Consider the following 24,523-nt stretch of genomic DNA (forward strand, 5'->3'; position numbering starts at 1 on the left):
AAACCCTTAATTTTATTATTAATAGAAGTATATAATTTATTATTATTCGTTAATTGAATAATACAATAATTCTTATTGATTAAATATAATGGTCATTATATCTTCATATTTATTAAGTAATCTATATTTATTATTATTCCCCAATTTATTTAAATATAAATAAATAGTATTAAATTATTATTATTGTTAGAAATTAGTTACAATAGGTAACTTGTGTATTTATTTATTTATAATTGTTTAAATCTAAGGGTCCAAAGGTAATACTAGATATAATGGTCATTATGGTAAACTAAATACCAAGGTCATTAATAAATTATATCTTCATCTAACCTATATTTATTATTATTCCCAAATTATATTTAAATATAAATAAATAGTATTAAACTATTATTATTCATAGAATTTTATTACACTAGGTAACTTGTGTATTTATTTAAAAATAATTGTTTAAATCTAAGGGTCCAATGGTAAACTAATAAATCATTTTTATTAATTATTTAACTGTAATAGCCCAATCGAAATTAAATTAATAAGTTCTATACGATAATTAGGTCCATTAAATAATCTATATTTACTTAATAATATATAATTTCAATATTATTAAAAATAATAAATAGAATTCTAGTAAAATCATTATTATGAAATTACCATAATTATAGTGCATGTATAACCATTAACTCAATGTTATTGGTATATCATAAAATTCTAATAATTTCTTGTTTATCAATTAAACCTAAGGGTCATTTGGTAAAACTAGATCACCTTTTATAATTAATTTAATAATTTATAATCCTTGAAACATCAATATTTATTCACTAAATTTTTTTATTAAATTAACTATGTTATTACTCATAAGGTTTAAAAAGGGGGGGGAAAGAAGAATTAAATATCAATGCAACAAATCTAATCTAATTTTAAATGACCCCTGGGATTACATAATAACAGAAAACTCATGCATTCCATGACAAACTCGCCAAAAACAGAACCTGAGGAGAGGGAAGACAGAAACCCTAAGACCTAACAAAAGGGGAAAAAGGAGGCTAGGAAGATAAGGCTGGGACCCAACAACTGCTAATCTTCCAGCCATCATCTCTATTAAGATTGTTCGGCCTTTTCTCAATCTCCAGGGCCTCTCTAAATTTGCGATGGTGAAAATGCGCAACTTTGGCAATGACTTGAGCATCTTCTATACAAACATGATGCATAGTCTTCCCCGCATGCTCAGCCAGGGCTGAGGACTTGGTCCTACCATGTCTTAAGTCAGCCGAATGCTCACTAATCCGTTGATTAATAGAGCGACCCGTCTCACCAATATAAGGGGTCCCACAGGAACAGGGAATGACATAGACGCCCTTCATGTCCTTAGGGTCAATAGGGTCTTTCACAGACCTGAGGGAGCTACGGATAGTGAGGAGAGGTCTAAAAGAAGTGGGCACATCATACTTCCTCAGAACCCTCGCAATCCTATCTGTGGTCCCTTGGATGTAAGGAAGGTTCACACCCATGATACGGTCTTTGGGAACTCTTCGGATTGAAGGCTCCTTCTTGGCCCTGAGGAAGGCTTTTTGACCAAGGTGCCTATTGTAACCATTCTTCTCAAAGACATCAAGGAGATGAGCCTTCTCGGCTTCCAGGCTCTCCTCATCCGAAATCCTAACAGCACGTGTGGCAAGCGTGCTAAGAACCCCTAACTTCTGAGCTGGGAAGTGATGAGAAGACGCATGCAAGTATTGTTCAGTATGCGTCTTCTTTCTAAACACCTGATGAGAAAAGGAACCATCCACCTTCTTAGAGATGAGAACATCCAAGAACGGAAGACAACCATTATCTTCTTTTTCCATCGTGAATTTAATGGCGTCGGACTGGTTATTGAGGTGACTGAAGAAACGATCCAGCTCGTCAGGACCATGAGACCAGACAACACCGGTGTCATCAACGAATCTTTTCCAAAGCTTCGGCAAAAGACGAGAGGAGGCCAAAGCCTTAGACTCAAATTCCTCCATGAAGAGATTAGCGACGACAGGGGACAAGGGGGAGCCCATGGCAACCCCGCAAGTCTGCTCATAGAATTCTCCCTCGAAGCTGAAAAAGGTGGAGGTAAGGCAAAGCTCAACTAACTTAGCCGTATCCGGGTCAGTTAGCTTATTAATTACCTTCACAGCCTCATTGATAGGAATACAAGTATAAAGAGAGACCACGTCGAAACTTACCAGAATGTCCTCGGGCTCAAGTTTAATTCTCTTAAGATCCTCAATAAAAGAAGCTGAGTCTTTGACAAAGGACTCAGTCTGCCCAACCAAGGGTCTCAACTTTGCAGCTAGGAACTTGGCCAAGAGGTAAGTCGGACCACCAATGGTATTGACAATGGGTCTCAGGGGGACCCCATCCTTATGGATTTTTGGAAGACCGTAAATCCTAGGAGTGATGGGGTTACCCTCAATAAGTTTCTGGGCTAGAGGAATCGTGGAATTGCACGATTTGATCGCAAGAGCGACCGCTCTGGAAACCTTTTTGAGGGGATTCTTCGAAAGCTTCTTATAACTCCCACTATTACAGAGATGGTCAAGCATCTTCATTCTGTAATCCTTTCTATCCAGGATAACGGCAGCCCCACCTTTATCTGCTTTTAAAACCACAACGTCCCGATTTTCGTTCAAGCTCTTCAGAGCCTCGAACTCAGCCTTGCTAATATTGCTACGAGGAGGTTTGGCCCTCCTCAGGGCAACGGCGCAATCCTGCCTAATCGTGTCTTTAATCTTATCAGGAAGGTTCTTAATGCCATATTCTACATCACAAATGATGTCTTCAACCGGGATTTTCCTGGGAGCTAAGGCAAAATTAAGACCTTTCCTTAAAAGACTAAAAACCGCGGGCGAAAAGGAAAAACTAGACAGATTCACCACCTTATTGTCCTGAGGGAAGGAACTCGAACTACCCATCGACCTACCCTTAATAACAGCTTTATGATTAAGGCTAACAAACCCATCTAACACTTTAATATCACGACCCTTATTATTATAAGCTTTATTAAAATCACAATTCGGATCCTCGACTTTATTAATTATATTATTACATTTATCCATTGCAGTTTTATTATCATGACCGCCATCGTTAATAATATCATAATGCCTATTATTGATATTTAAATTAACGCTAACACCCAAACCATTAACCAGATTGGGGTCTTCATTACAAATCAGGTTATTATTTATAATATTACAATTATACACTACAGCTTTATTATCGAAATCGCCATCGTTACCAAAACCATAGGGCTTATTATCGATATTCAGATTTACGCTAAAACCAAAATCGTTAACGGGAAGGGGGTCTCCATTATTAATCCAGTAACTATCGAACTCATTATTCACCGAATCGATAATCTGGGAAGACATACCTTTAATCCTCGAATCCAGCGCAGACACGACCGAGCAGCATCCAACAGAACTTGCGCGCAAATGCGGATCCGCTGACCTAACAGCTGCAATGTCACGCCGTTCTTTAATCCCTGGTGAGTCAGCCGAAGGACCAGCCATTGACTGCTGCGAATCGCCCAGAGAGCAATCACCCGGACCCGCTGCTTGGCTGACCAGACTCACCAGCCCACGATCAACGCATACTGACTCACTGATCGACGCCCTGTCACTGCTCATAACGCCCCTTCCTTCCATCAAACCAGAGCCAGAGGGTGGCGGATCAACGGAAGAAGAGCCGCTTAAAACCCAAGCCCTCAGGGAGGAGACCTGGTTAGAGGAGACCCGACTGCCTGAACCCCGATCATAGAAAAGACCAGACTCCAGATTCGAACAGCCCGATAGTTTATTATACTTCGCGGACTGTCTGATCTTAAGGGCCTCTTCCAATCTCAGGGACTTCAACGCCGAACAGGCATCAATCCTGGACCAGAGAGAAGCAGGGAAATTATTCGCCAGCTCCAAATGAGCCGCCAGAAGAAGTCTGGAACGATGATCCAGATCCCTCCTAACTCTGCCAATCTCAGATCTGACCAACCCTAAGCTAGCCTTCAGAAAAACACCACGATTTTTTGGAACATTGAGGTTATGCTTAATCCTAACAAAGTTAGGAATAACCGAGGAATCTCTGCAACGTTTAAGAAATGATTGATTATGTGATTTTGCCGAAGATTATCTAAACAATTTGTTTCTTATTAAAAATACATTTTAAATAACAAAAATTTACAAATTCGCTTACAAAAATTATTACCAAATTAAATAAAACAAAAAATATGACCATATTTTTATATTTTTGAATGCCCTCAGAGCACTTGAAATGGTTCAATTTAGATCACTAGAGGTTTGGAATTTTAAGTTTATGATTTGTGAGTGTGGAATTTGATTGTGTAATATTTTTATATTTTTTTGGTTAGTATAAAATGTATTATAATTTAATTATATAATATTAAAAAATTATTTATACATGTGTTTTGAATTTTGTTTTCCATTTAATTTACTAAAAATTTAAAAATGATGTCAACAAATAAGTGTCTTAACTAATGAGATGAATCAAAATTTAAACAGAATTTAAGAAAAATATCTTAAATACTTACCAGTGAAATTTAGGGTTTCACTTTTTTCTCATCACAGTTTGGAAGTTTTAAAATGTCCATTCACGATCAAATACACTTAAAAAAAAAAAACAAAAAAACAGAGAGGTTTTTGAATCTGGTCGTATCACCCTGCAGCCGCGTCTCCTCTTGACAGACAAAAAAATTGAGTTACGTGTTAAAACAGTATGTTTAAACTTCACTCAAACCTTAAAAGCGGGCAGATCTGCATCGTTCATCTCTTCCTGATCAATGGTCCCGCTTATATGGAAATTTTCACTATTATTCACTACTCTATTTCTCGACTTCCGGCCGAATTTGGATTCCTCTTTTAGGTTTTGGATTTCTATATTAATGTTGAATTCCTCTTACTTAGGTGACTTATTTTTTGGTTGTGGATTTTATATTAATGTTTAAAATTTTAAGGAAAATGTTAAGATTGAAAAAATATTTAATTTCTTTGTAATTAATAAATCTAGAGTTAAAATAAATTTAGGGTATGAGTAAAAAGTAACGCCAACACAGCATAAAATGGATTGAAAGTTGTCTTAAGGCATTGAACCATCCATATTGTTTTGTGGCACGAGGAGAGAAAATGGGTTATTGAGAGATCATGGGGTAATATAGATTGCTAAGAGTTATGTGAAATAGATATTTAGATAATAGTTTTTAAAATTGATTAGTTAAAAGTAAAGTTTAATAGAATATTCAGAATAAGTAATATAACCATATAACATGGGTCGTTAACTATTCTAGTTGTTTTTTATAGAAAAGCTATATACCTCGATATTCAATCTACTTCACTCAGACTAAGCTTATATTTTTCATAGTTTGTTTTATCCTGGCATGTTATCTCATTTTCGCAATGGCTGCAAATAAAGATTGAAAAACAATTCGTCTCTACAACTACTCTGATGATATAAAAAGTTATAAACCATACAAATTTATTTATGGAAAAGGAAATTAAGTACATTTTATTGAAAAAATAACGTCTCATTTGCAAAAGTACATAAATTAATAGTTTTTAAACTCAGTTTGCAGCATAAAAACATAGACAAATATATCATACACAGCAACACAAGACAACAAAATGATAAAGGAGTTCATCCCTCTTGGGCTACATCTCTTGATCTAGCTTCCAATGTTGGGTCTCTTTCATTAAGTGCTCAAATATTTGATTTCATGGATTTACAATTCTCAAAATGTAAAGATAATATCACCAATGGCTCTAGAACACCCAAAATCCCCAATTTGGGCTCTTGTTGGGCTTAATTTGACCAAAAACTGAGAAAGTTACACTCTAGAGAAGTTTTGTTGCTAACTGCTCTACAAACTAGCTCTTTTGTCTAACTGTTCTATGAATTTTTCCCTTCAGGAGGCCAACGAGCACCAATTTTTCCTGGTCTCGGACGGATTCCCACCGATTCAGGTGCAAAATATCGTCTGTTTTAAATGCCCAATGACCCTTGAGCGCAAAAATATCGCCACATCGGGTCATGCAACCGAGCCCTGTTGCTAACTGCTCGCCCCCACCGGCTTAGCCCCCAAAACCATGCGCCTTCTCCTTAGCATCTTCCCGCTCGCGCCACGATCTTGTGCATCTCCATATGCCCCGGGGTCGGGCCATACCCAAGCCCCCTTTGCATTAGCGTCAATTCCTCTACTGCCTCCGGTCATGTGACATGTGGTGTGACCTTGGGCTAGGGCTAAGCCTCGAGCCCTCAATTGCTCCGTCTCTGGTTCTATGGGCGTGTAATGACGAGGGGCCAGGAGCTTAGCCCTGACCCCAACCCCCAAACATGATTTTCGGAACATTCAAATAGCATTTCGCCACTATGTTTAATAAGAACCACTAGCAGCGCAATAGTAGAGCGTTGCACTGTTTGCCATGAGGTCACTAGTTTGAATCTGGTTGAGGCTAATCCATCCTGACAAATTTTATTCACCACTGGGGTGCCATGTGGCAGCCCATGATTGGGCCACGTGGCACCCATCCATTGGACCACTTAATAAAACCATCAACCAATCAAATTTCACCCATGTGCTAAATTTGGAGACTGTCACTTGCCAGTCTATCATTGGCCTGAGGGTGCACAGTTAACATGTTGAGCCATCATACAGACTGCCCAATCAACAGTCTTGTACTTCAACTTGCAAATTTTTTGTTATTTAGGAAAACGATCAGAACGCGATATTTGGAGCATACGATAATGGTTTTGAGCGATTCAAGTTGCGTTGGATTCAAGATAGCGAGATATATGTTTTGGCACTAGTTTCGATCACTTTTGAACACTTTCATTTTTCAACGCTTCACTAATCCATCAAATTAACAAAGTCATAGAGGAAATTCGAAGCTCCCTGCATAGTTGTCATCATAGAGGAGTAAATAAGTCGTTGTCAATTGATGCTAAAGTGAACTCTGTCAATTTGAACATACGTCGGTTGTGTGGAGCCTAAGCGGAGCAGCCATCGTAGAGAGTTGAGAACCTTGAAATTTAGGTTTCTGGAAAGACAAAGCAAGGCAGGAGTCGCCAGTTAATTGAGGGAATAAAGCCGCTAGAATAAATTGTGAAACTGTGAATTGAACAACTACAAATTGAAGAGAGTCAGGAGCATTCGAGATTGATGTTGAGCCCACCTACTTGTCGAGTAATTTTTTTGTTGACAAAAAAAAATAATAAATAAATAAATTGTTTTTTGAAAGTGTTGTTATTAGGTTTTTTCTAAAAGAAGAGTAGGATTCAAAAAACTCTCTGAAAATTATTAAATTTCTTGGAAGAGCATTGGAGTAGGGTTTGAAGTTGTTTTTTAAGAAACCCTAGTTAAAACCAGAAGAAGTTCATAAATTTAGAAAAACTCGAGTTGAAAACCCTAATTAAAGGCAAAATTAAGAAAGGGAAAACCCTAGTTGGAGGACTCGGGAATTTTTTTTATCATTAATAAAGTAGGAAGAAAAATGGCAAAAATGACATGTTAAGTTTGAGGTGGAGAAATTCACCTGCAAGAATAGTTTTGCATTGTGGACACTGGGTAATAGACTTGCTGGTGCAACATGGTTTGCAAAAAGCATTAAATGGGGTTAAAAAGAAACATGTTGGCATGAAAAATTTGGATTGGGAGGACTTGGATCCACGAGCTCTCAATACCATCAGGTTGTGCCTGACAGATGAATTTCTCTTCAATATTGTTGAAGAAACCTTAGTATCAGGTTTGTGGGTAAAATTGGAGACATTGTATATGACCAAATCTTTAACCAACAGAATTTATTTGAAGAGGCAACTGTATAGCCTTCCAATGAAAGAGGGTACTAAAGTTACATAACACTTAAATGTTTTTAATACACTCATTTTCCAATTATTAGACATGGAAGTTAAATTTCAGGAAGAAGGCAAAGTTATTACCTTGTGGTGTTCCTTGCCCAAGTCTTGGGATCACTTTGTGACTTTTATCAATTTGAGCACAACTGAATCTTTGGAATTTTATTTTCGTGGTGGGAGCTTTGTTATCCGAATAAGTACGAAGTAAATCTAACATTGAAATTTTCGCATCGTAACCCATGGTAGCCAAAGGACGATCTAAGGAAAGAGGGGAGATAGCAAGAAGGTCTTCTAGATCAAAATCAAAGGAAAAGAAGTGTTAAGCTAAATGTTGGTACTGCAACAAAATAGGGCATATCGAGAAAGACTGTTAGAAAAAAAGGAGTTAGTGGAAAACCCAAAGAAGGAAGCAAATCAAGTTGAGTCGGGTATGATTGATGAAGTTTTATTTGCTGAATTAGGTATGGTAGATGAAGCTTTACCTGTTTGCAATGTTTCCCAGAATTATGAAAATTAGTTGTTAGATTTTGGTGCTTCTTATCACATGAGTCTGCACAAAAATTGTTTCACTTCATATGAAGCTGTGAATGGTAGTTTTGTGTTTATGGGAAATAATGTATCTTGACAAACTGTTGGCATGAGAAATGTCAAAATTAAATGTATGATGATACAATTAGAACATTGATTGATGTTAGACATGTACCTAAGTTGAGAAAGAATTTGATTTCTTTGGGAGTATTGGATTCGAAAGGTTACAATTTTACAAGTTAAAATGGAGTGCTGAAAGTTTCAAAGGGTGCTTTGGTTGTTATGAAGGCAGAGAAGATCAGAAGCCTTTACAAACTCAAAGGAAGCACTCAAGTCAGTGAAGCAACGAATGTATCTGAGAAAGAAGAAGAAGATACTCACTTATGGCATCAACTGTTGGGTCACATGAGCGAGAAGGGTCTTCAAGTACTGACGAATTGAAAATTGCTTCCTAGTTTGAAATCCTTCATATTGGATTTGTGTAAACATTGTGTATATGGAAAACAAACAAAAATTTAAAACTAGAAGTCATAATAGTAAAGAAATTTTGGACTATATTCATTCTGATCTTTGGGGACCATCTCCTACTGTACCTTATGGAGGTGCAATATACTTCGTAGCATTTGTTGATGATTTGTCCAAGAAAATCTAGGTCAATATGTTGAAAAGAAAAGTTGATGTATTTAATGCCTTTAAACAATTTAGAGCTATGGTGGAAAAGAAAACATGCAAATCAATTAAACGTTTAAGAACTGACAATGGCGTTGAATTTACTTCCTTAGAATTTGAACAATATTGTAAGGATGAAGGAATTGTTAAACATAAAATTGTTGTCTATACTCCTCAGCAAAATGGCGTTATTGAACGTATGAATTAGACTCTTATGGAAAAAGGCAGAAAAATGATCAACAATGCTAACCTGCAGAAGGAGTTATGGGAAAAAGCAGTGTCTATTGCTTGTTATTTGGTAAATAGATCACCTTTAGTTGCCATTAATTGTAAAATTCCTGAGGAAGTTTGGTCAGGTCAATCTTGTGATTATTTGTATTTAATAATTTTTGGTTGTGATGCTTATGCTCTCATTCCAAAGAATCAACATTCAAAGTTAGACCCAAAGGCAAATTGTTATGTCTTTGTTGGGTATGACTATGTGGTGAAAGGATACAGGTTGTAGGATCCTTCTACGCGGAAGATAGTCATTAGTAGAGATGTAACATTTGATGAATGATTCTCTTTTAAAATCAGATATTGTAAAAGTTGAACACGAACAGGTATCACTGAATCAACAAATTCAGTTGGAGGCTAAACATTTTTCGGAAAGTCAAAAGGAAGGAGAGACTTCTGAAGAAAAAGGTGAAGAAGATGCAAAGGAAATTGTAGAAGTTCAGGAACCAATTCAACAAATAGTCACTCTAAGGAGGTCTACACTCTAAGGAGGTCTACAAGGAGAGAAGAACACCCAAAAGGTATGAATATTTTGCTTCATCTATTGCATTAATTACTGAAGATGGGGAACTATCTTGTTATCATGAAGCGGTGGATGATGCAGATAGCGAAAAGTGGAAAAGGCTATGGACAAAGAAATGGATTCCTTGGCCAAGAACAAAACTTGGGATCTTGTAGAACTTTATGAAGGGAGAAGTGTTGTCGGATGCAAATGGGTCTTCAAATTAAAGTGAAATGTTGATGGAAGTATCAAAAGGTATAAGGCGAGGTTGGTAGCAAAAGAGTATTCTCAGGTTGAAGGTATTGACTTTCATGAGATTTTTTCACCAGTTGTAAAACTTGTTTTTATTCGTATTGTGTTAGCATTAACTACATTACTTGATCTTGAGTTAGAATAGTTAGATGTTAAAACAAATTTTCTTCATGGAGATTTGGATGAAGAAATTTATATAGAACAACTAGAAGGTTTTGTACAAGGTCGCAACAAAAGATTAGTTTGCAAGTTCGGGAAATCATTGTATGGCTTGAGGTAGTCTACCAAACAATAGTACAAAAAGTTTGATTCCTTCATGGTGAGCCAGAACATTACTAGAAGTGAGTATGATCATTTTGTGTACTTTAAAAGTTTCAATGGCATATTCATTATCTTGGTCTTGTATATTGGTGATATGCTTACTGTAAGCAAAAGCATGGAAGAAATCAACAAGTTAAAGGCTCAACTCTCTAGGATGTTTGATATGAAGGATCTTGGAGCAACAAAACATATATCGGGCATAGAGATGCACAAAGACAGAAAAAATGGAAAGCTCTGGTTATCACAACAGAAGTATGTGGAGAAAATATTTAAAAAGTTTTGTATGAAGAATGTGAAACCTGTTATAATGTCCATTAGCTTCCCATTTTAATATTTCTTCGGTTTTGAGTCCTAGAACTAATGAAGAAAAGAAGTATATGTCTCATGCACCATATGCAAATGTGGTAGGCAACTTAATGCATGTGATGGTATTTACAAGACCTGACATTTCACATGCAGTAGGAGTTGTCAGTAGGTTCATGGAAAATCCAGGAGAAGAACATTGTCGAGCAGTGAAATGGGTGTTTCGGTATTTGAGAGACACAAGTGACAATTGTATCAACTTTAATGGTAGTGAAGGTTCAGTCTGCAGATATGTGGAGGTTGATTATGCAGGTGATTCAGACAAGAGGATATCTAATACAAGATATGAATTTACTCTTACAGGTGGAGCAATTAGTTGGATGTCAAAGCTTCAAGAAACTATTGCTTTATCCACTATTGAAGTAGAGTATATAGCCACTTCAGACGCCTGTAAAGAGGAAATCTGGTTGAAAGGTCTGCTTGATGAGACTGGAAGGATGTAAGAGAAAATGAATGTATTATGTGACAGTTAAAGTATTATTCATTTGGATACAAATCCAACTTCTCACAACAAGACTAAGCACATTGATGTGATCAATGGCGGTAAAGTAGCTCTCAAGAAGGTCCATAGACAAGAGAATCGTGCAGACATATTCATGAAGCCAGTTTTAGTATAAAAGTTACAATGGTGTTTGGCTTCTCGTGGCTTGAAGAAGAGATGATGAATGGGCATGAGAAAAGGATTAGGAAAATCGTTGTCAAGGTGGAGATTGTTAAAAAGATGACAATAACTAATGTAAATAATAATTATATGGGAAAATCTAGTTTACCATTCAGTTAGTTTATAACGAAAAAAAGTTATGTAACGAAATAGCTCATATTTATTGGTGATTGCGCAAGAGGCTCATGGTAACTTGGAGAAACATTTTGAGCAATAAGGTTTCCAATCCCTTGCCCCGTGAAGGTTTCCTTGACACATTGTGAGGGTTTTACCACGTAATTCCTTGTGTTAATGTGTGTGATTGCAGTTTCTTAGTTTTATGTATTTCTTGCTTGTTTAATGGTTAATGACTCGAAATACTGATGTAAATTACAATTATCTAGGAAATTCTAGTTTAACATTCAATCAGTTTTATAACAAAAGGAGGATTTGTAACGAAATAACTCATATTTATTGGTCATTGCCGAAGAGGCTCATGGTAAATTGGAAAAACATTTTGAGCAATAAGATTTCCAATCCCTTGCCCCCTGGAGGTTTCCTTGACACATTGTCAGGGTTTTACCACATAATTTCTTGCGTTAATGTGTGTGATTTCAATTTCATTGTTTTATGCATTTCTTGCTTGTTTAATGGTTAATGACTCCAAATACCAACATTTGAATGTATAAAATGAATCAAATTTACTTATGCATAAAATTAAAATAGTGAGACTCTTCAAAATGTTTTAACTATTAAAAAATGTTTTTTTTTTTTTTTTATCAGTTGCCTTATATAACATATATATAGGCCCTTTTTAATTTTTTAACTACTTTATTTTTTCTATAAAGTTGATATAAGATTATGTTGTTTCATATGGCAATTGAAATATTTTATTTATGGTTGAGAGTGTGAGTGAAATATTTTTACCACTTCTCCTTAGTATGGACATTGAGAGTGAGATTATTGATGTTTTAATATACTTTGAATTAAACAAATCAAACATGTATATTTATGAATGTTGAGAGATCTTTTGGTAAAAATCACATAACGAAACTATAAGTCAATGTGTTTCAAACCATCTAGTGTGATTCATCTTCATGATAGATGAAGAACGAGATCATGACATTAGATTAAATAGATGAAGATAGATGTTTTCTAGCCGTTAGAATATAATTAATAAACAATTTTTTTAATTAAAATAAATTAATAGATGGAAATTAGCTATAAATAAAGAATTAAATTATTATTATTATTATTATTATTCCCTGCCACAGTAGGGTAATAATGCATTCAAAATGCGTTTGATTGTGATATTAATGTTTAATTCGCTAAAAATTAAAAAGACATTTATAAAGTTAACTTTGTAAGTGAAATAAAAATAAATTTATTTTATTTTTTTTAAATTTGATTGGTTCAAGCAGCTTGACTCTTATTTCGCCATCATTGTTTTAGCCATCATTTCAATTCATCCTGCAGCTGTTGCAGGCTCTGCAGAGGGTTGTACGTCGTCATCATTTCAATGACGCTGACTCTATAGAGCTGACTATACAAAGTGTTGTACGTCATCGTCATTTCAATTCATGGTGCAGCTCCTGCAGACTCCGCAGAGTGTTGTATGTCGTCATTGTGATAGCTAGGCGTACAGATTTGGGCTTTCACGGTGAAGAGTCTTCAGATTTGGGCTTAAACCCACATTCCATGCATGCCCACGACTAAAACCCGGGCACCATTCACAAGAGCCACATATTTTCAACCGAGTTTTCAAGATTTCAGACTTGTGCACGATTCATAAGAGCCACATATTTTCAACCGAGTTTTCAAAATTTCAGCAGGGTTTCAAGATTTTGACCACTGAAGAAATAAAAGAACCTAAAAATATTATACCATGGAGTCAGATATTAAGCCTACGATTCTGATATAATGAATGCCAACATCCACGCAGAAAATAGAAGCCAACTTTATTACGTGTGTGAGTGAGGACAAGAGAAGCAAACAAATCCATCCGGTAGAATGAACAGAGTCCTTCCGTCTCCAATTGCTTAATCATTCTTCTTCTTATGAAAATTTGCCCACTCAGGAAGTTTGGATCAACATAATAACAATGATGCCCCGAGTAAGCTCTATAAATCATCCCTGTAAAATAGCAGAAGCCGAAAAGATAGTTGAACAGAGACCCAAAGGCTGCCCGAAGAAAAAGCTAAGAAGCACAATAGCTTTAGGCTTGCTGATATAAGGACAACCCAAAAATAAAAGATGAATCCACAAAAATTTTAACAGAACTTGCACTGAAATAATATTATTGTTACAAAATTTGGCAGCATACCATGAATCGTTGGTGAGTGTATACATTATCCAAAGTAGATATTTTCATGCCTAGTTTGTTGATTATAAATATGGGGCACAAGAAGTGAATCATCTCTTTCCCTTATCTATGTTTGCCATGTTATTTTCCACCTCTACATTAAAATTCGTGTCAAATGCTAGATGTAAGGATGAGGGTGCCTAAAGGCTGGATTCAATTGTAGGAAGACACGTGTATAATTGTATATATTGTAGAAATTCCTACCTGTAGATCACCTGATAATGCAATATACTAAAGCAAAATACTTGATCTACTTCTACAAACAATTATGCGGAAGCTTAATCAAATATGAGCAAGATCAATAGAACACATATAACTCATAAGGAGAAATCAATCACACGTAACACAAAAGAAATAACCTGGGGAAAGCACTAGCCTAAAACCCCATCTCTATATTATCATACATAGGATTTGTACAAAGCCTTAGCTCTCACACAACTAGCCAGCTCTCAATACAATCCTCACAGATGAAGGTTGAAATACATCAGGATTACACAAAGCCTTAGCTCTCACAGCTAGCCAGCTCTCAATACAATCCTCCTGGATGCTCACAGGCAATCAAGACTTTTCCTAAGCCTTCTCCTCTGCCCTCCAAGCCTCCTATTTCCTTGCACAGTTTTTCCTAGGTGATCCTCCTGTTACCAAGTGTAACACTGATCTCACACCCTGTAAAATTGCACAATCCTCAAGGAACCTTAATCCTTCTGCTTGGATGATTTTCCTTTATAGGAAAAATCCATCCAACTGATAGTACACTATCCCTCCTCTGATCTCAACTGGGTCTTTCTCTGAACTGACATGCATGAGTTATTTATGAGAGAATATTCAGTTATCTGAAGTGCAACAGTTACATGCATGCAAGCATTAACTAACTGAACTCACATTAATTTAAACAAACTGTTTAAATCAATCTAACTGGACTTGACTCAGTTAATTGAGCCAACTAATTACATCTCAAATTAGAACTCATCCTTATCTCTTTAACTGATGGATAAATTCCTCAATTAATAGATAAACTGTTGCATGTCCCCACATAGAGTTCAAGTTTGATTTTCCTTAACTAATTAACTCAAGATGAATTAATTAATTAATTTTCAAACTGTTGTTGATATCAAATTCGAATTTTACTTCCTATTTTAGTCTAGGGACTGACTAAAAATAAGAATCCATCCTGAACTGCTAAAAATAGAAATTCTATTTTTAGCACTTCCATTTTTCATTCCTTGTTGCCCAATCCAGCACTGGTACCCAAACTGCTATTTTTAGCACTTCTATTTTTAGCATTTCTTGTTGCCATTTTTCAACACTCCCTCTCAACAAGAAAGGCTTCAACTCGAACCCGATCCTGTAACTCTGGAATGTTCTGCATGCAACACTTCTACCAAGTGTGGTTGCTCCAGTAACTCTCGAAACAAAAAAAAAAAAAACTCACACTGACCTCTCTGTTGGGCTAGAAACATACTTTGATGCTGAAGCTCTACCTGTTGCTGACAAGTGCTCCCTCTCTGACCTCTGAGCTGCTGTAACACTCCATGCATCCCACACTGTTGCACACCTCTCTGTGCCTTCCTGCACTAGTGCAACACTCCTGTGCCTCTCGCATCACTGCAGCCTGCTAGCTCTACACAGTCTTGGGACTCCTGCACTGTAGCTCTACCTGCCGCTCCATCCGCATCTGTCTCTACCCAATCAGTCATTATTGCTACTCCTCATCAGAGCTCCTGTAGCAAAGTCGAATCAAAGAGGTTGGGTACCTCAAGGATCCAACCCTCATATTTCAGCCTTTGTGGGACGATCACTCCACATCGCCCCACCTCCTACCTGGAGGTAGGGCTGCATGTGATCCCTCTGGCCACCTGGCTCGAAGTTTCCCCTACTAGAGGTCTCTGCATGAGTGGATGCCTCCACTATGTCTCCTCTCAGCTTCCCTAGTTGTGGCTACTCCACAACTTCCTGAAGCTACTTCACCAATTGTGGCTCCTCCACAACCGTCTGAGACTTCTTCTGGTGTTGCATGTTGAGAGGTAATTTATTGTCCCTCTCAATCACCGAGTATCTAACCTTTGCCTTGCTCCTCAAGGCTTTGCATGCATCTTGTACCTCAAGTGCATATAGGTTCTTGGCTAGCACACCAATCTATTTCATATTTCCCGCTGTCATGAAATTTTCTAGAAAAAGAGTTGATTTTAAATCAGCGATATCTCCCTCCTTCGAACTCCGATTCAGCCGATTTTTTTTTTTTGATTTTGGGTATTTTCCGCAAGGAATCCAAATCTGCTATTTAATTCTGAAAATTTTATACATAAATTTTTAGATTTGCTCGCAAACTCTCGGCCCAAAACTCAAAACTTTGAAATCTCCTCTCAGTATACTATTGTCTCCTTTGATCACCTTTACTCTGATACCATGTAGAATTTTTCTACATATCAGCTAGCTCCGATACCATGTAGAAATTCCCACCTGTAGATCACCTGATAATGCAATACACTAAAGCAAAATACTTGATCTACTTCTACAAACAATTATGCGGAAGCTTAATCAAATATGAGCAAGATCAATAGAACACATATAACTGATAAGGAGAAATTAATCAGACATAACACATAAGAAATAACCTGGGGAAAGCACCAGCCTAAAACCCCATCTCTATATTATCATCCATAACATTTATACAAAGCCTTAGCTCTCACACAACTAGCCAATTCTCAGTACAATCCTCACAGATGAAGGTGGAAATACATCAGGATTACACAAAGCCTTAGCTCTCACAGCTAGCCAGCACTCAGTGCAATCCTCCTGGATGCTCATAGGCAAACAAGACTTCTCCTAAGCCTTCTCCTCTACCCTCCAAGTCTCCTATTTCCTTGCACAGGTTTTCCTGGGTGATCTTCCTGTTACCAAGTGTAACACTGATCTCTCACACTGATCTCACATCCTGTAAAACTGCACAATCCTCAAGGAACCTTAATCCTTATGCTTTGATGATTTTCCTTTATAGGAAAAATCCATCCAACTGATAGTACATTGTCCCTCCTCTGATCTCAATTGGGTCTTTCTCTGAACTGACATGCATGAGTTATTTATGAGAGAATATTCAGTTATCTGAAGTGCAACAGTTACATGCATGCAAGCATTAACTAACTGAACTCACATTAATTTAAACAAATTGTTTAAATCAATCTAACTAGACTTGACTCAGTTAACTGAGCCAACTAATTACATCTCAAATTAGAACTCATCCTTATCTCTTTAACTGATGGATAAATTCCTCAATTAATAGATAAATTGTTGCATGTCCCCACATAGACTTCAAGTTTGATTTTCCTTAACTAATTAACTCAAGATGAATTAATTAATTAATTTTCAAACTGTTGTTAATATCAAATTCGAATTTTACTTCCTATTTTAGTCTAGGGACTGACTAAAAATAGGAATCCATCCTGAACTGCTAAAAATAGAAATTCTATTTTTAGCACTTCCATTTTTCATTCCCTTTTGCCCAATCCAGCACTGATACCCAAACTGCTATTTTTAGCACTTCTATTTTTAACATTTCTTGTTGCCATTTTTCAACATATACATATGTCACATAGCTGCGAGGAGAAATGAATAATGTATGTGGGTAAGTGGAATTCGGTCAGAAAACCTTTTTCAGGTGTAATTTCTGCCAGTTTCCTTCAATATAATGTTGTGGTTCAGCGGCTCCTCTGAGAAAAGCGTTTGTGAATTGATCTCTAAATCCACAAGTTATGTTTTCTATTGAATTAATGGAAAAAGAGAATTTTTTTTGCCAGTTTCTATCAAACTAATCTAAAATGTGCATTTTGTTCTAAACAATTCATAAGATTGTATATGCCTTCGTGAAAGAGTTGAATTTGAGTGGAATGTAGATTCAAAAAATATTTCAAATTCTGAATTGTGAACTCCTAGAAAACGAACTTAATTGTTTTATCTAATTCTTATATTTTTATTGGAGTTCAAAATATTTCACATCTAATTTTTATTTCCATTCTATTTCAAAATATTTAAATTTTATAACAAATATTATTATCAATATATACATACTCTATCCTTTCAAATTCTGAATTGTGAACTTCTAGAAAGCTAATTTAATTGTTTTATCTAATTATTTGTTGTGAGTAGTCTTGAATGTTATGATCTAATTGTCTTTTTTGGGTCGAAGCTTATATTTTGATTTATTATTACATAGTAAATTGCTTGTTCACACATGAATGTTCAGATTATTTGTGAATTTTATAATTTCATAAGAAATAATTTGCATTATTCGAAATATTTCAGGTCAGAATATTTGGATGAATACGTACATCGTTGGATAACTTTTCAGTTATTATCACACAACAGAGAATATGGATTATGGATTGTGGTTTTGTCTAATCGTAATCAATCTCTTCGCATTAATATTTGTATAAAAATTTGGTAAAGAGTAATTCACATATGTTAATTTTCAAAATATGAGGTTTAATATGAGATATATTCAATGTTGAAATTTATTTTGTTTTTTTGATTTATTATAGGGTAAGATAATCAATTTTTTTATATACATTTTTGAAATTAAAACAAGTTTAAAATATTTAAATTTTTATAATATATGATAAGTTTAAAGTTATAATGAATATATATTGATTAAGATGATTTGATTATTAATACAGAAAAAGTATAGATTATTATAATTGAATTTAAAAATATAGTATAGATTATTATAATTGAATTTAAAAATATTATATGTGATACTTATTATATCATAATAATAATTTAGATTAATTTTCTTCTTATAAATATATTATAACCCATATCAACTAGCAATTGTCCCAAAAGGTACAAAGAGAGGCCGATAGGATTATTAAATTGGAATTGTTGAATTTTTCTAGAAGAGTTAATTGGTTTGTGGAAAACCTTGTTTTTTTGGACTGGATCACTTAGAGAGAAGTAAGAGGAAAGGACAGCACTGTCTACAGATCCTCCATGTCTCCGAAGGAGATGAGTAGTGTCCCGTGACCCATTAATGCATTGTCTTCTCGGGAGTGCGAGGTAAGACTAAAGAAAATCACTAGCTATGGATGTTTCATGTCTCCATAAGGCCTTGATAAATCTTCATTTATTTTGTAAATAGAATAATTTGATTGCATTTTAACAATGTAAATACTAAAAATGAACCCATAAAGAGCAGATAATCAAGAAGGAAACGCTTCAATCACAGACTGGAAATCAGGAATGGTGATTATTTTATAACGACCGAATCCACCTTCTAATAAAATCTTCTTCCATTCTTTCTTTGTTCCTTCCTTCCCACCAGAGGAGTGCGCCACCATTACCAGATCAAATACTAGAACTAAATTAGGATCCAGAACCGGCTTCTCTTTCTGGCCACCATTATTATTATCACCGCCTCTGTGATTAGAGTCCAGCGCCACTACGTCAACAATAATGAGCTTCCCCGTCGTCTCTGGGATCGCCTTCCTACAACTCTTCAATATCTTGATATAGTCCTCATCGCCCCAGTCATGCATGATCCACTGATGAAATCACACAAACAAATTGTATAGTCAAAACGCGCTCTCAGCTCATTCTAATTGAATTACATGATAGCTCAGCAAGTTCAAGACTTACCTTCATGAATATGGTGTCCGCAGAGGGCACGGTTTCAAACATGTCTCCGCTCATGTGCTCCACACCTATTTACGTACATTTATATGTATAAGATTGTTATGCGTATATACCATTGATGAAGCAAAGGTGTTGTTAGTAACCTGGGAGATGGGGAGCAGTGGCCATGACATGAGGGAGGTTGAAATAATAAACAAAAATGGTTTAACCTTCCCTGCTATATCAAGAATATGGCAAAACAGCCACGGCTCCCTGCAACAAAATAAGTTAAAAATGCCATGGTGCATATATAGAGGGCAATACTGAACAAATTAATCAATTAATGTTAACCTTCATCTTCTACCAGCTTAACTGTTTACTTGGGCATTCTCATCTACCTATTTGCATGGGTCATCTTCATAAATATAGGTTCTGGACATTCAACTAATGGTATTGAGCAAAATGACAAGTAATTAAACAAGAAATGATCAAGTTGATAGAATTTGCAGAGAGTGAACCGAAAATGACCGAATGATTTCTCTCTTTGAGAAAAGAAGAATCGCTACTCACCTTACCTAATAAAATGAATGCCACAAAGTGGTGTACGAACATCCTTTTGCACGGGTATTATTGTCCTGCGTGTTGTTTCACCTGTCCTGCGTGTTTTTTCACTTGTCTAGATTCATGGCAGGCCATTCAAATAACGTGTTAGAAAGATTTGAGAGACAAAATCTGCATCTGCGGCAGATTTTGACAGATAAAGAAATAAGAAACAAGTGAGAGAAAAGAAAATAGATTCAGAAATCGAAGCTTCTCATCTTATATTATCCCTCCATGGTGAACTCTTCTCTTCCCCTGTTGCAAAATTAATAGGTAGGGCAAAACCATCCAGCATAAACTGCCAAATAAAATAAAAGCACTATCTCTACGGTTAAAGCCCTTGCGATTTTTCCACGGCTTCACCGTAATAAAGAAATAATGGATTGAAACTGTTGAAAAAATTGGGTTCCATGCATAGCCATTATCTACCACGTTACTTTTCCTTGTACAAATTTATTAGTAAAACTCATAGATATTGAAAACCAAAAGCATACCTGCTTCTATCCATATTTTCTAGGTGTTAATTCATTTCAAACCATCCAAGGTTAAACATACACCATGTACACCAGATTTCATGAAACACCCAAAATATATGGTAAACAATTTTAGAGTAATCCATATGGAGTAATCCCATTTTCACCTAGTTATTTAGCCTAATTGATTCAATCTTAATAGAACATTGATATGAAACATTTAATAATAATAATAACATGGACTATAAATAAAGTATTTGACTAAGTAAAATAAAATAATATTGATATTTATTTAAAAATGTATTAATAACCAATAATCATTTTAATACGAGCAATGTCATATATATATATATATATATATATATATATATATATATATATATATAAGTAATTTCACTATTTTTAGCTAATTAGTTTTTTAGTAAATTTTTTTAATATTTAAAAAATAGTTTTTAGAATTGCAAATTTTAGTGGTGTACTAGTCTATATGATCTATATGATCTAATTGTATCTATCTCATCTAATTGTATCTATCTCAGTATTCAAAAAACCATAAAAATTCCAAACCAATATACCTCATTTCTAGAATTATAAACTATTTTTCTAATTCTGCCATCTTAAAAAAGTTTGATTATCCCAAGTTCTAAAAAAATATATGAAAAAGTTTATAGCGTAAAATGAAAAAACTTGAATTAAATTATTACAAGTTTTTAAAAATAACAAGAGAAAAGAATAAGACATTTTCTATTTCTTTTTCTTTTTGAGTAGTTTGAATACCATATAACTTGCACGACCTGTCATTCAACACCAACACACTAGCGCATAGTGATACACAAAAATATTTAAAAACTTCTATATGATCAAAATTTTGGCACGTTTTTCCCACAGTGAAGATCAACTTATGAACATCTTTATGAGCTCTTTTAAGCATCTAGTTTCTCGCACTTCAAACAAAGTCAAGGTCATACATTTCTTTCCTGATATATGTTTAATGTTTTGCTATCCTAAACTAAGGGGCCTCATTGAAAATTTTGAGTCATGCCATGCATTGGCCGCTCTCACGCTGCCAAGCTCCCATTACCATCCACCGTTTCATCTTCTTGCCTGTTTTATTTTCCTGTAAAAACCTCAGACAATCAATCACGGAGGTTATCAGGGGATAGGAACATCATGTTATTAAAATGAAAAAAGACCACTATTAATATAATTGAATCAGCAGGTGTAAGCGGAAATTTATTAGCATACCTAGTATGTTGTACCTAGTTGCGTTTCAACCATTCCTCTGCGGTCTTTTGTGTGTAAGGCATTCATAAACATACATAATAAAATGCTGAAGACAGCTGTGCATACAACCTCTTCTGGGAATCTTATGGCTGTGCCTTTTCTTCATCCTCTCATCCTCAAACGGTTGATTTTGCTGGGCACTCTGAGATGATATGGTGGGTGTAACAATCAGCTCCCCAACACCAGCAGACATGGATCTGATGGAACACACATCTATCATGTCAAGGCCGGCATCCACAGCCGATTCCTGTCGTGGACTCTGTTCATCAAAGCTAAAGATCTCATCTGCTGTTTTGGAATGGTGGTCAGAAGCATTGCTAAAGCATCCCTGGGACTTTCATAATTTCAGAGTCTGTAGATGTCGACAACTGTGAGCAGAAAATAAACTTGAACAAGAAACAAGGCAAGCCAATGCAAAAGAAAAGGGAAAAGCCAGGGAAAAGCTAGGGAAGAAGAACGGAAAGAACAACTGGAAGGGAAAAAGCAGTAAAAATATCTTCAAGAGTGAATGGGAAAAAGCAGTAAGGCAACTCAACTAATATTTAGAAAAAGCAGTGACACTTCAAATCAACGGTTGAAAGTGTGTCACCTGATCCAACGGAGCAAAGTAAAAGTGTTGACGATTGTTGATGCATAGGAAGGCCTATCGGCCTAAATATCTTCAAGAGTGAATGGGAAAAAACAGTAAGGCAACTCAACTAATATTTAGAAAAAGCAGTGACACTTCAAATCAACGGTTGAAAGTGTGTCACCTGATCCAACGGAGCAAAGTAAAAGTGTTGACGATTGTTGATGCATAGGAAGGCCTATCGGCCTAATTAGAAACTCACTTCAAATTATAGTATTGAGGAAAGTATAAATAGAAGGAGGAAATATTCTTTCCATTATTTTAAAATATTCAAATTTTGTAATAAATATTTTTATTTCATTTCTATTTCAAAATATTCAAATTTTATAACAAATATTATTACCAAAATATTTCTAGTTTTGATCCTGTAACTTTTTAAGAAGAAACACGTGCTCTGAACCATTGAACCATTAAACTCATTCAAACTCTTAACCATTAAGCCCATTCAAACTCTTAACCCTTTCAAGAAAAAACACATGCTCTGAACTATTGAACCATTAAACTCATTCAAACTCTTAACCATTAAACCCATTCAAATTCTTAATATAAATGTGATTATAAATATAAATAATAATATTCAATCGTATATTGTAAAACATAACAACATGAAAATGAAACTGAATTTTAAAATATAACTCAAAAGAATAATATTAATTGATTGTGGTTTTTTTAACTATACTTTTATTTTGGTAAAGTGATCATATTTAAAATAATTAATTAACTAAATATTAAACTCATGCATTTTTTTATTATTCCATGCCGAAACACTGTAATAACAACGCATTCACAATGTATTGATGTTAACATTAAATCTAAATTTACCAAAAAAAATTAAAAAACATTATCTATTATCTAATATCTAGATTTGAAAATTATTTATTTTTATACGTTCTCATTGGTTAAATAATTTGGGGCCACCAAAAAATTAAAAAACATTATCTATTATCTAATATCTACATTTGAGAATTACTTATTTTTATACGTTCTCATTGGTTAAATTATTTGGGACCTTATTGTGTAATAAGTACGTTGACGAATTAAATCTTCTAAGCATCCTTGGTGCGTTGAGGATTAACTCGTTTCTCTATATTCTTCTTCCTTACTTAGAGTGCGTTCGTTCTTTTGTGTGCTTTTGTGACTGATGGATGCACATGGGAGGGTGGTTTGAAAACAATTTAAACAAGTATGTCTAATTAAATGGGGTGCAAAGTCATGTTAGCCAATTTGATTTGATGGTAACATATAGACTTCACAATAGAGATTTCATGATAGAGGTAGAATCATAAAAGGTTCACAAATTAATTGTGAGAGTCTTTGATATAAATAGATTTAACATTATCAATTTTTTTTTTAAATATTTTAAATATTAAAATTATGATTTTGTCAATTTTTTTTGTTGAAATTTCAAATATTTTTCAAACCAACTAAGCCACATAAGTGGTTGTTTCAATAATATTAAATACGGCATTGCCAATATAAATTAACATGGCCAGAAGTGTGTACCGGAGTACAATTAACATTATCAAATTTAACATTATCAATTTTTTTAAATATTGAAATTAGGATTTAAAAAAAAATTGCCAAATTTTCCACTGAAATTTTAAATATTTTTCAAACCAACTAACCCACATAAGTCTTTTAATAATATTAAACACGACATTGCCAATATAAATTAACATGGCCAGAAGCGTGTGTACTAGGGTACAATTAATATTATCAAATTTACATTGTATCTTTCCCAATGCCACCCATGAAAAGCACTAAAGTGCTTGAAACAATTGGCTCTGTAAATGATACATTAAAAGAAAAAGAAAAATTGTTATATAACATCTTGGAAAAAAACAATATGACAACAACATTACTTTTGACCAAATTTTAAACCAATTACATTTAACCACAACTAATTACATCATAGCAATACAAAATCAATTAATAGCTAAATTAAACTAAGCCGCAGGGAATGCAACCTTGTTTTAATCAAAACGAGTGCAATAATAATAAGACCAAATTTAATTATTCTAAAGAATAAAATTGAAAAATAGTAATAAGAAAATGGAAAAAATAAATAGTAATAAAAAAATGAAAAAATAAAATATAAATCAAAATAAAAAAATTAACTCGATTTTATTATTTAAATCCA

The 24,523-nt window shown here is 34.8% G+C and overlaps 1 pseudogene; it reads right to left on the bottom strand.

Annotated features, from left to right (window-relative positions):
• Positions 1-18,986: 18,986 nt before the first annotated feature.
• LOC149182618 (xanthohumol 4-O-methyltransferase pseudogene) lies at positions 18,987-19,476 on the bottom strand (annotated as a pseudogene).
• Between the last annotated feature and the right edge of the window lie 5,047 nt (positions 19,477-24,523).

The sequence above is a fragment of the Pinus tabuliformis genome, chromosome 3_2 (genome assembly GCF_031772625.1).
Source record: "Pinus tabuliformis cultivar Carrire ecotype Pingquan chromosome 3_2, CPIR1, whole genome shotgun sequence".
Classification (NCBI taxonomy): Eukaryota; Viridiplantae; Streptophyta; class Pinopsida; order Pinales; family Pinaceae; genus Pinus; species Pinus tabuliformis.